The sequence below is a fragment of the Globicephala melas genome, chromosome 8 (assembly GCF_963455315.2).
Source record: "Globicephala melas chromosome 8, mGloMel1.2, whole genome shotgun sequence".
Classification (NCBI taxonomy): domain Eukaryota; kingdom Metazoa; phylum Chordata; class Mammalia; order Artiodactyla; family Delphinidae; genus Globicephala; species Globicephala melas.
Genome location: NC_083321.1, coordinates 57,126,029 through 57,139,454, shown reverse-complemented (window position 1 = coordinate 57,139,454; position 13,426 = coordinate 57,126,029). Strand labels below are relative to the sequence as shown.

Sequence of the window (13,426 nt, the reverse complement as noted above, 5' to 3'; positions counted from 1 at the left end):
TTGCATGGAAAAAAAGAGTTAATGAAGAGATATTTATAATCACATTTAAATTTTTCTCCCATATTTTCCCTTAAACTTTGGCACCTGCTACCACTTGTCTGCTAGCAAAAAAAAAAACAAAAGGAATCGAAAAGAGCAAACAAATGTTAATGGGAAAACTCAAAAACAGCTGAGATGCTTAGTTTTCAACAGCTTTCTTTTTCCACAAATATGTGGACACAGTTTTGATTCTCTCCTGCATATTTATAACATGGTGATATTTTTTCTGATAGTAAACCTGTTTCTACTTCGTACAGTTGACTGAAAAGTAAAAGCTAAAAATAATGTTAATAAATACTAAGATTTATTGAGTACACCTACTATGTGCTAAACACTAGACTGTGCATTTTAATCAGATTAATTTGTTTACTCTTTACATGGACTTTATGAATTAGGTATTACATCTATTTTATTACTTGAACAAAATGAGGTCCAGAGAGGTGAAATAACTTACTCAAGTTTAATCAAACAGCTAGTAAAAAGTAGAGAGCTATGTTTTTGAACCTAGGGTCCAGTGGTCCAGCTCGAGTGTAGTACATTTCCTAGGTGATCACATTAGCATCATCATCTTCAGGCCCTTGGCCTCCTGCACAACCATGAGGACACATGGACTGGAAAACACTGCCTCTAACCCTTCCAGACCTTCAGCCTTTGAAAGCTGTGAACATTTTTCCCTGTGTGCCTGGAAACTCTCAGAAGAGATATCATGTGAAAAAGATAAAGGTTCTCTAACAAGTCTCAGTTTTCTCATTTTTAATACTGGGGGCACAATACGTACCACTGCCTCTCTCCTGATGTTGAGGCCTCCACTTTTCATCTCCTGGTTTTGCACCCTAATTGGTTACTACTCTATTTATAATCAAGACGGGTGCAAATTATTCCTTACTCCTGAACAGGGCTTCTGTCCTGAGTCCTTGCGTATGTTTTCCATCCTTTCAAGAAAAAGGAAGGGGACATAATATTTAGTAAAGGTATGGTACGAAATATATTCTATAATATATATATATATACACACACATATATCAGATGTGGCAGAAGAACTTTATTATTTCATGAAGTCCTTCTGTCACTCACAATATGCATTGAGTTTTATGTAACAGAAGTCCAACTACAGTGGTTTAGCCAAGTGGCAATTTTAATTGTCTCCTGCAACAAGATGCCTGCCAGGGCTGGTATGTAAGCTTTGTGCTTCACTGGAGTTGCGGCTGCTAGTCTCCATCATTGCCTCCATGTTCCAGACAAGAAGAAAGAGAAGATCAAGAGCAAAGGGTGAATGCCCGCTGAGTTTGCCTGCATTTGAAAAGTTTTCTCCAAAGGTCCAAGGAGTGACTTTCATTTTTATCACATCATTAAGAACAGTGTCACCAACTACAAAGGAGGCTGGGGGATTCGGTGGTTTCGGCTGGGCATAATGCCACCCTGAACTTAATTAGGGGTTTGTTAGCAAGGAAGAAGATGAAAGCAGATATTGAGGAAGCTCCCAGAAATGTCCAGAGCAGTATGCCCCAAATTCAGTGAGCACAAAGTGATTTAAATTATCTGTCTTTACCTGTTTCATAGAGATGAAGAAGCTTAGCCCAGGTTACACAGCCACAACGCACTCTGTCTACCTCCTTCCACTCTGTTACATCATTCTTCAGGGTCTTTGCCTCTAACTTCATCCTTCCTGAAGAAGTTGGAAGGGAGAAGGATCTTCTATTTTTCTTGCCTGAACATCATGGAGGATTTGGAAATATAATTTTTATGTGTACCTTGTAGGCTCTAGAAATAATTCCAGGTACCTGTGTTCTTTGCTGAGGATTCTGTGTTCAGACTAAGTAGTCCTTCTGTGGCCCCATAGCTGATAAGCACAAGACTTGGGGTTCAATGGCAGGTAGGTCAAGTCCCTTGTCTTTTCATCACATAGTGTAACCACCCCAAAATATTTAACATTTAGTAGAAGCAATCTCAAAGATGGAACTACCTTCAAGATCTTCCAGACAGTGGCCTCATATCCAGTCCAGGTATGGATTATTTTCAGTGTGGTCCTCAATTAGAGCAGGAATCTGAGACAGCAAAAGATGTCCTCTTTTCTCCCCTTTCTACTCTGAAGTGTTGTAGAAGCCCAATAATAAAACTCCTAATCCTAACGTAGGTCTTAATGCATTTCACGCATATCATCTCCGCTTGGTTCTTCCAACAGCCCCGAACAGTGCCCCAGGCAGGGACTTAACTCCTGTGTCTGGATGAAGAAGTGGCCGTTCATGCAAAAATAACAGTTGAGGTCACAACCTTGAACCTATGCTTTTGAATCTTAACTTTCGTGTTTCTTCCATAAGCTCAGTCTCCCAGATCCTTCATAAAGAAGCTTTCAGGAGGAATATAAAGTGAAGTTGCACTTTGTGAAATCATATTTTTATTAAGCAGTATCTAAATTAATATATAATTTCTTTGCCAATCTGGTGTCAGGACTTCTTCAAAACACTCAGATTGTTTTCCTTTCAAAAAATTAATATTCAACTTATTAAGAAAAAAACAGTTATGCACTAAAGAATCACCTGACATTTTTTAGATTAATCTTTTGCTGAAATGTGTCATTATATTAAAATAGGCAATTAATAGCTAATTGTGATTCACATCAAATATTTTATTTTAAATGTGCAACATATTGGAAATAAAGTCTAAGGGCTCCGTCATCGTCCTTGTCGCTAGCATTATTAACAGAGATTTGTTGAACACCTGCTATGAACAAGACCTTGCAGCACATCCTGAGTACAAAAGTGTATGTGTCTACTAGATTGTAGATTTCCTTGACCGCCAGGTGGAACATAGTGCCTTGCACATAGCATGAGTTCAAATATTTATTGCACTGACAAACACATGAAGGATGGAAGAAAGGAAGGATATCCTCATTCACTTGGGGAAGATGGTCTTCCTTCCTTTCCTAATGTGTATTGTTAGAGTACCCTGACAAAACAGTTGCCGAACAAGAGACTTTATCCCTCTCCTCTGAGCCTAGCAGAGTGTACAGCACTTAGGTTATGCTCAACAAATTGTTGTTGGATGAATAAATGGATGATAAATACGTTTTTCTATACCATTAAACGTCTTCATTAGTCTCCATCCTGCCCAGGTCCCTTGCTCTCAGAAGAACACTTGGATATTTTGTCATGTGTGACTGGTTAAAAGACTTTGACCTTATCCCTTCTGAAAGTGACTTCCTTCCAAGCTCTAATCTTGCTTTCACATGCTTCTCTTCATCCAGCCAACCCACTTGTGCAAGGGAATTGGAAAGTCGATAGCATCGTAAGGAAGAACTGGTGTGTTGAAAGGATGGGCATCCCGTCCTTCTGCAGACTTTCTGATCTTTCCCTTTTCCTCAACACACTTCCCTCCCCACCGAAAGCCCTTTTGTCCCTCCCTAATTAGTTATGGATAAGAAATGTAGATATGCCCCTCTGTGGTCTTTAGTAAATTAATCCCTCATGAAAGATCTTACTGTGGCATAAAAACAAAAGGTTGCAAAAGGTTGCAACAAAAGGTTACCATCTTTGTTATTAGAATCTGGGAATTGAAAACTGGCTTCTCCTGGGATTCCTTTGCTGCCTTTGTCCGGGAATAGATTTCACTGGCATAGGAATATATTTCAGTGCTAAAGGAGATAATGAACAATATCAGGTGATTAGAACAGAAACTGCAGGTGATAAAGAGGAATTTAGTAGAAACTGACTTCTCTTAACTCTTCAGAAAAGTGAGCTATTAAACTGCTGTGGGACATTTCAAGTACAACCAAGGATGCCGTAATTTGAGCCTGAGACCTGACAGAAGTAAATGATTGTGAGTAAAGACACATGGCTTATTCTCAGATGAATCATCAAAGCAAAGTAAAGAGGATCTTAGGAACCACAGATGTCGTCGTCCTCAGAGACCCACTCAAAGCCACACATAGTTAAAAAGATGCATACACACAGGAAAACATACACGTGTGTGTGTATGCACATATGTATATATGCAATCATTATTCCTTACAGTAATCATATCAGGGAGGCACTACCATATTTACCATGTTTCATCCATACTAAGATGCATGTCTTTTCATACTTTCACATCTTTGAATTTGGAATGGATCTTAAAATATCTTAAAATCTCTGTGGGCTGCTATTAAAGATTTTCTAGAGACATCAGCTTCCACTAGTCCCATGGGGGGCACTGTCAATATAAGCCCACTTTAAATTTTCTGCTCAAGAGTTTTTTGCTTTTTGTTGGGGATGAGAGGTTATACACAGGGTTTACAGTGCAAATCCAGAAGGCAATATGGCCTGAGCACTTGTGGTTTCAATTCTTAAGAAAGATGCCCACTCCGCCACCAAGACTGAGGCATGCACGCTTCCTGGTTGTCTCATTATCTCACTGGAGGGCATAGTCCTTTAGTATCCCAGATTTATGTGGGGGTCTTCTATCAAGCTCCTTAGCTAGAACATTTTTCTTTCTTAGCGGAACATAAAGTAAATGCATACCAGAGACTAGCCAGAGCAGTATTACTACCCCCTTATATCCATGAGGAAACGGAGGCTTAGAGAATTTACGTAACTTTCCCCACATCACGTTGGAAAGTAAACTTGGGATTTAAACCCCTTTCATCTTGATTCAGTGCGCTTTCTGGTGTACCACTTTTTACCGAAAAACAGCTGTGTGACATTGGTAAAATCATTCTCCCCACTGGGCACGGATTTTCTCATGTAAGAAATGAGAATGGATTGAGTAGAAGAATTTTAAAAGGAAGCAGCATGTGTTGCTTACATTTGTATAATACAGGTGTTTATGCTTTTTTAGTCATCTAGCAATCAAATGAACAGTTAGGTTTCATTTAATCTACCTTTATAGATGATGAAATTAAGACAGGTGGAAAAACATGTCCAATTTCACACAGAGAGTTAGGGGCAAAGCTGTTGAACCCCAATAAGCCTGACTCATGGGCCTTGCTGAGTCATACTGTTTCTCAGAACTTGTAGTCCAAATGCTCTTCGCTAAGAAACATAACTTCTTCCTGCAGAGTTTGATTGCCACAGTGGTATTATTGGCGGTGCCCTTGGGCCACATTATCAATGTGCTTTGTCCTTTCTGCAAGTGGCTCACTGGCTATTAGGGGCTCCCTTTGTGCTCTAGCTAGATTTGGCTCCACAGGAAAAGCCTAGGCAGAGGGACTGGAGAATCCAATGGAAGACAGATGGTAGGGTAGCTCCCAGCAGCCTGCTGCTGTCATCACAGGCTTTTTTCCTCTCTTCTGTACCATTAATCCAGGCTGCTACCGCACAGGGCCAGGATCTAAGGTCCTAAAGTTTGGGAGCTGTTTGAGTTCTTAGTCTCTGCCTCTTATAGACGTCTACAACTTTGGAAGCGGTTCTCCAGATTTTCCCTTTTCAGGAAATGTTTTTCTAAGAGCTAGAAGATGCCATCTGTGCTGACATTTCATACCCTGCTTAAGAAATAAGTTGATGCCTACAACCATCCTTACTCACAGATGTGCTGTCCCCTTGACCAGTCCAAGTTCCAGGAATAATCCCATTGAAAATTCATAGCTCAGCAGTAAAGCCCCAAACTAGGGCCATGTGGAGGGAGATTCCAGGAGACGCCTAGCTAAGTTCGTTGTCTGTGAAGGTGGACCATTCTTTCAGAGACAGATTTACATAAACCGAGCTCATGGAGATTACTGCAGGGGAGTAAAACTCACCACTTCAAAATGTCTCTTTGGCATGAAGATTATTTCGAGCCAAAGACAATCGAGGCCCAAAAGACTCAGGAAGAAACTTTGACCTTCATCCTGACTGCCTGAAGAATTTAGAGTGTAGAGGACCTGTTAAAAGAATAGAGCTATCACTAGAGATATATTCAAGGAGTATGGGCTGGGTGTGGTGGGGGAAACTCTTAGAGACCAGAGTCTCTGTGTGTCCCGTTGTCTTTGCGTGATCCAGCAAACATTTATTTACCAAACATTTACTTTTTCATCTCCATGTCAATTGCCTTCTTCCGCTTGGACGTCTCAAACCCCACTCTCAACATCCTCTTTTGTCATCAGCTGAAGATGGTATTTAAATGAAGGTTTTGACCATTTTGACAGGTTAGGTGCTCGCTGCCCATTTGCACAGAATTGCAAATTCTGCGAGGGAGGCTTAAAACTAATCATGAATGTGCATTTTATCCAGTGTGCTTAAGGGAATTCCAGATGACAAGTTCTTCAGGATATTTGCTCTTAAAAAGTATATTTTAAAATTCATAAAATCAGTCTGATCCATTTCAGAAAGTTCACTAGGTAAACAAAAAAATCCCCTATATTGTAAATCCCATAAGACAGCCCCGTTGTCATTTTATATATTTAATTATATCATTTTTCCCAAGTATAACACAGTTAAAATTATAATGTACACATACATATTTCAAAATTCTTTTTTATTGTTACTTAATATATTATAAACATTCTTCTATATTGTCATATAGAAATTCTCTAGTACAACATGCAAAGCCCTTTATGTTCAGTTTCCCTCTTTAGTCTCACCTCTCTCTACCCCAATGTCACACTCTACTCCATCCATATTGAACAACACATGGTTATTGGACATTACCCACTTCCCAACCCACCTCTCACTCTGCCTTCACCTGCTGTATCAGCTGGCTTACAGGCAGGAAACAGAATCCACCTGTAATTGTTCAAATGAAGAGGCTTTTAATATAAGAACTACTTACTGAATGATAGGCAGGTTTAAGGGAACAAGAAAAGGATGATGAGGAAATAAATAATGAGATGCTCAGAAACTAGTAAGTTGGGAAGTTCTTATTCCTCGTAGGGCCAAGTAGTCTGGGGACAGCTGAGGACAGGAACCTAGAACCCCAGAGAAGGAGCCACCTGGAAAGTGCTGTAGTCATGGAGAGATGAAACTGATTGAGATGTGATATCAGAGCAGGGAGGGAGCCGGGTAGAAACACCCCATTTCTCTTTCCATCAGGCCTCTTATTTCCTATCAGTATTTCCTACTGGCTAAACCCTAAGCAGAAACTGAAGGGCAAGGAAGCACCAGTGCTATATTCTGCAGATGTCATCTGGTAGGGCCAGAGCCGCAGGTCAGAGATGCACAGAGAATGGACAGGAAATGCCATCTGAGCCCAAGAGACAATAACCATTATTCCTCCCTAATTCTGATTTATCCTCCAGGCTTCAGATTAGATGTTACTTTATCAAGGATGTGAGAATGGGTTAGTTTCCTCTCTATGTTCTCACTGCTTCCAGTGTTCACCTCAAGATAACACATTTCATACTTGATTATAATTACTAGCAAGGCAACGCCATATCCTGTTTAATATTATTTAACCAGTAGCAAGGAGAGTCTTGCATACAATAGGCATCCAGTAAATATTTGCATGCTCACCATTTCTAAAGTCTTCATAAAATTTGTTCAAGGAGCTGGACCATAATTGACTTAGTCTTTCTCTTCTATTGCATTTTTAAAGTTTTAAACGGTATCTGGTTCATTATTTCAGTGTTAGCATGATTTCTCTGGTTGAGTTGTAAACTCTTTGAAGGCCAGAGGCTATGTTAATACACATCTCTCTGTATGTCTCTAATTCTAGTACACACACAGACATACACACACACCACATACAGTACACACACAGACATACACACACACACACCCCACATACGCACCACACATACACAACCTGTCAAGCTTTGGTAGACATGGGATCAGAAACTGCCTAAAGTGGGCAGGAATCTCCAGCTTCCCAAAACTGTCTCCACCTTCTCCTCATAGCTCCCACTCCAGCATCTCTGTATTCACATGCACAAAGAAAATAGGATTCATTAGCCCAACCATCCCAGAGCCTCATGCCAACAAACCAACAAACCAAAAAAAAAAAAATTACTACAGCCCCACCTGGCACTGACTGCTCTCTTTCTGGCACTAGGTAAGAATCTGACCCCACCCTTGAACTACTCTACCCCTGCTAACATCCTGTTTGACTAGACCACACTAATTCTTACTTAATGTGCTGCCCGAGGAGATTTTGTGAGATTGGATAGAAAGAACAAGACATTGGGAGTTGGTAGGTCTGACTTCCTACTGTTCCTCCTCTAGGGACTCACTGAGAGGCCCTGGACACACGGTGCCCCTCTCTGGGTTGCTCCCTTTCTACGATAAGACACCATTTCTGTGGTCTTATTGATTTCTTCCCAGAAGGTAAGGGCTGGGTTCAAACCCTATCTTGCTCATATGTAAACTGGGTCTTCTTCATCATCCTATTTTCTCTCTTGGCTCCCCTTTAAACTGGAATCATGAAACTGAGTTCACAGACTTTTGTTAAGGTTAACTAAAGATAGATGGCAAAGTAGCTGTTCAAAAAAAGATAGTAGAGGGCTTCCCCGGTGGCGCAGTGGTTGAGAGTCCGCCTGCCGATGCAGGGGACACGGGTTCGTGACCCGGTCCGGGAGGATCCCACGTGCCGCGGAGCGGCTGGGCCCGTGAGCCGTGGCCGCTGAGCCTGCGCGTCCGGAGCCTGTGCTCTGCAACGGAAGAGGCCACAGCAGTGAGAGGCCCGCGTACCACAAAAAAAAAAAAAAAAAAAAAAGATAGCAGTGATGTGGTCATAGATGTGGTTGAAATAGTAAGATGGTTCTGGGAGGATATTGTGAGGATGGGCATGGGAAGCAACAGAGTAAGGAAAGGGGATGAAGAGGGAGAAAGAATCACAGAAAGAAAGGAAGGGAGGGAGGGAAGGAAGGAAGGAAGGAAAGAAGGAAGGAAGGAAGGAAGAGAAAGGGGATGAATGGGGAGAGAGAGAGGAGTTTGGAGACAATTTATAGATACGTAAGAAAATATAGCCTAAGTCAATGCTTCCCAGCAGGTGTAGCCACAGTCCAATTTAGCTACCTAAGCTTTAAGGTGGCCTGACTTCATCATTTAGCATTCTAAATAGGTATGTAAATGACTCAGCATGGGGGCTGCAAGTCGGAGGCAGCTTTCGGCAGAGGTAATAATGAAGTGAATCCCATTAGCGATGGAAAGGCAATTAAGAAAAACCCCAATGAAGCTCCAGATCTGAGCATTTAGCTCAAAGATTGGGATTTTGGAGGAAAAAAGGTTAAGCACCGGGAGGCTATTTGTAATGACTTTAATTAGATTGAAAATGAATTGTTTTGCTCTTTTTTTCTCCCTTCAAGTTTGCCTTTTAGGTAACAGAGCATCTGTAACAACACTGAGGTGCACTTGTCAGTCGCAGGCGGTGTTTAGTGAGTGACAGTGATTTCATGATGTGCTTATGCTCTCTATGAGAACGTGAGGAGTCCAGCCATTTCAGTCACCACACCCCAGTGGATAGACCGTACAATTTTTAATAAGGTGGATCTTTGTTTGAGTTGACCATATTATCAGGACATTTACTCCCTAGCAAGACTCAGGTTGAAAATTCCCTTCAACCTCTAGAAATATGTAACATGTCATGGATTTTGGCAACCCAGATTATTGTTAAACACTGTGATTTGAGAGACAAGGGAGCTCCCATTGGATGTTGATATTTAGAAACCTGGTAGAATGAAAGAAAGATATTGCATAAATTACCTTCAATCTTAAAATTCTATATCATCTTTATTGATATCAACAGAGAGAAGAAACATCTATTACTATTATTATAGATATCATATTACATAGTAATTGGAATTTACAAAGTAATATGTCTTGTCTCATTCTATCTTCGAAAACAAATTTTGATTGAGGTATGAATATCCCTATTATACAGATAAGGAAGCTGAATTGATAGCAGGTTAAATGATTTGCCCAATGTTGTACCAGCTAATAAATTGGCAGAGACAATACACAAACAGAAGCTTTATAAACCTATTGTCCACATCACCCTCATGTAATATGGGAGTTAACCTTAGAGGTGGTTCTACCCAGCAAGTGAGAAGCAAATGTCCAGTGACTTTTCTGCTGCTCTTTAGTGTATAGGTAGAACCAGAGCCTGACTTAGGTCCCCCGAGTAGATTTGAATGGGTCCATATAGAGGAAAAGAGGAAAAGAGGAAAATATTTGGCTGTGGCTCATAACAGGGTTTTATTATCCCAGTGATAGAAAAGTATCCGTTATTTTTAGATTGAAAGTAACCTGGAGGTTGGACAGCCCTCGCCTAACTGGTGGATACATTTCCATGGCAACCGATTATTAGGCAGAGATGGTTTCCGGAGGCAGACAGTCTACAGAGCACCGATTCTCAGCCCTGGCTACACATTACAATCACTGGGGAGCGTTTAAAAAATACTGAGGCCCGGGGTCTACCCCTAGAGGTTCTGATTTAATTGGTTTGGAATATAGTCACAGCATCAAGATTTTTTAGGTTACTCAAAGGAGTCTAATGTGACACTTCATTGAGGACTGCTGTTATAGAATGTGATTTTTAAATATTGTATGCAGTTATAAAGATTATGTACCACCTGGGAGAATTTCAAGGGGTTTCAGCCAGTTCAGCTCCCTGTTCTTTTTTCTTTTCCTTCCTCCCTTCCTTCCTTCTTCCTTCCTTCCCTTCTTCCCTCCCTCCGTCCCTCCCTCCTTCCTTCCCTTCTTTCCACAAATATTTACTGAACACTCAGTTTGATACATTGCTCAGTGCCTCCCTTACACCCATCATTATAGTTTAAACCTCATCCTCTTGAGCCTGGAATATTTGCCAGCTTTCTAACTGGCCTTCCTTCCTCCACTTAGGGTCCCTACACCCGGTCCCACACAGTTCTCAGCATATTTCTTCAAAAATGCTTCACTGCTTATAAGTGATAGCATAGTGTATGTGTCTTTCCCTATCTGACTTATTTCACTAAGCATAATACTCTCTAGGTCCATCCACATTGTTGTAAATGGCATTATTTTATTCTTTTTTATGGTTGAGTAATATTCCTTTACATATATATATATATGTACAAGTATATATGTGATATATGTGTATATATATATGTGTGTGTGTGTGTGTGTGTGTGTGTGTGTGTGTGTGTATCACATCTTCTTTATCCATTCATCTGTTGGTGGACACTTAGGTTGTTTCCATATCTTGGCTATGGTAAATAATGCTGCTATGAACATTGGGGTGCATGTATCTTTTTGAATTAGTGTTTTCATTTTCTTCAGATATATACGCAGGAGTAGAATTTCCTGATCATATGGTAGTTCTATTTTTAGTTTTTTAAGGAACCTCCATACGGTTTTATATAGTGGCTAACAAAACAGAAATAGACTCACAGATATAGAGAACAAAGTAATGGTTACCAGTGAGGAGAGGGAAGGGGGGTGGCACAAGATAAGGGTATGAGATTAAGAGTCACAAACTACTATGTATAAAATATTGGGTTGGCCAAAATGTTCATTTGGGTTTTTCTTTAACAACTTAGTAAGTAACAAGGATATACTGTGCATCAGAGAAACATAGCCATTATTTTGTAATAACTTTAAATGGAGTACAGTCTATAAAAATATTGTCATCATGTTGTATACCTGAAACTAATATAATATTGTAATCAAATATACTTCAATAAAAATAAATGCTTCACTGCTTAAAAATTCTCAGTAAATCTGATAATCATATACAGGCTAAACATGAGACTTCATAGTATGGCATAAAACGATCTTACAATCATGTCCCTGTTTGTCTGTTTAATTTTAACTCCCCAAATAAGCAAGTGACACTGAGTTTGGAGCCCAGCAGGAAGACCAAGATCTCTTAACATCCATGGGAATACATACACCATTCTGCCCAGCATTTCATGAAACACTGGATTTAGTTTTGAAACTGGTAGTAGGAAGAAATAAACCAATGATTAAAAATGCTTCTGATTGCCCTGAAACTCAGTCCTTAGAGGCAAATAAGTAACAGCCATTATACATCTCTTGGCAGAAGCTGCTTTTCTGAGGGAGTGAGGCGATGGTTGGAGCACTTGAACTTTTCTTCCATTAAAGGTAAGAGCAATATTGCAAGTGACAGTTCCTTGGGATCTGAATTTTTGGTCATTTTTTAATTTTAATTTTTTTATACCCTTCGTTAGAACATACTATAATTGGCTTCCCACAAAGCACTGAAGAACTTTCCGATTGTGTTGTATTCCGGTATTTTAAAAGGGAAAATGTCAAGAGAGGAAAATGAAATCTCTTTCTTTGGACAACAGCACTGGTCACTGAAAATTATGCTGTTTGAGCTGGATCTTGGCCAGGCTTCAGAGAGAAGCCTGTGACATGCTCAGTCATGGGGAAAGGGGCCATGCTTGACTTGGTGGGCACAGGTTAAAGGACACCAGTCTATATCCAGAGAGATTTAACAACTTGTGTTTGGTCTGGACAAGCTTTGACATCCAAGGATGTCTGATCTAAGGTGGAGGCCATTTTTTTTTTTTTAATAGCAGTGCTTTAAGTGGCAGCATCTGATCTTCAGCTGCCAGTTTGAAGTTGAGGACTGGAGACTGTAAACTCCAGGGAAGTAGGGTAAGTTTAAATGAAGGACTGTGATCCTGAAGAAAGGAATTAGAGCAAAAGCAGATCAAGAATAAAGCTCAGTTGTACGTCTCATGTGAACAAAGCAGGCACTGGAGGGATGCGTAGAGGATGGTTCCCTGAACTCATCCCAGAGTTGTGTATCAATCATAGGATAGAAAACTAATTCTAAATCCCATTTTCTTGGGAGTCCTGGAGCTACCAACACACTCCACTTAGTGATCTGTAGTGTTGCGGAAGTTAATTTTCTTTGTGTCCGATGTCCTCGTCTGTAAAACGGGGTGGATGGTGAGGGCACCTACCTCACAGATCTGGGTGCTGGGAAAACATGGCCAAGCGTGGCCATCACTCCTCTCAGTGACCGACTGACCGCACTGAATGACTCGGGCAAAACTGCTTCCATTTGGTGATGTGCGTTTTGACTGTAAAATATTACTTGCAAATAGTGCTATGGTATGGCATACAATATACAGAAACAATAAGCAGTATAAATTGATCATTCATAACATAAGTTTTTTTTTTTCTTTCCACACATTCCCTTTCTGAAATGCCAAACCTGGCATCAGTCCTCTGGGATACTGGTATAATTACATGATTTTGTATTCGAAGAGTTGCTTCTTATTTAGGTTGCATGAATGTCAAGTTTGGGCCTTACTTTCGGTTTGCTTTAGGTTGGTTTTGGACCTTTGGACTCTTAACAGCAACTTCCATTCAGAAAAGAAATGCAGTCAGGTGAGACTAGATTTGCCACCAGTGTACTGCTATATATGGCATATGAAAGTAATAGCCCAAGTGTATTTGGAAGTACTCGTGATAACAAAGTACATGACCTACCTGAACAAATGTGCAGAAAATAGTTCTATGAGCTCCTGTGTGCTCTGACCCTTAGAAAG

General features: G+C 40.4%; 1 long non-coding RNA gene across 1 annotated transcript in view; it reads left to right on the top strand.

Annotated features, from left to right (window-relative positions):
* The window catches only part of LOC132597763 (uncharacterized), a 2,174,902-nt gene that overhangs the window by 1,289,278 nt on the left and 872,198 nt on the right, over window positions 1-13,426 (top strand). The window contains exon 7 of the long non-coding RNA XR_009565047.1: window positions 11,944-12,005. This is a non-coding gene — a long non-coding RNA (uncharacterized lncRNA). The remainder of the gene's footprint in view (window positions 1-11,943; window positions 12,006-13,426) is intronic.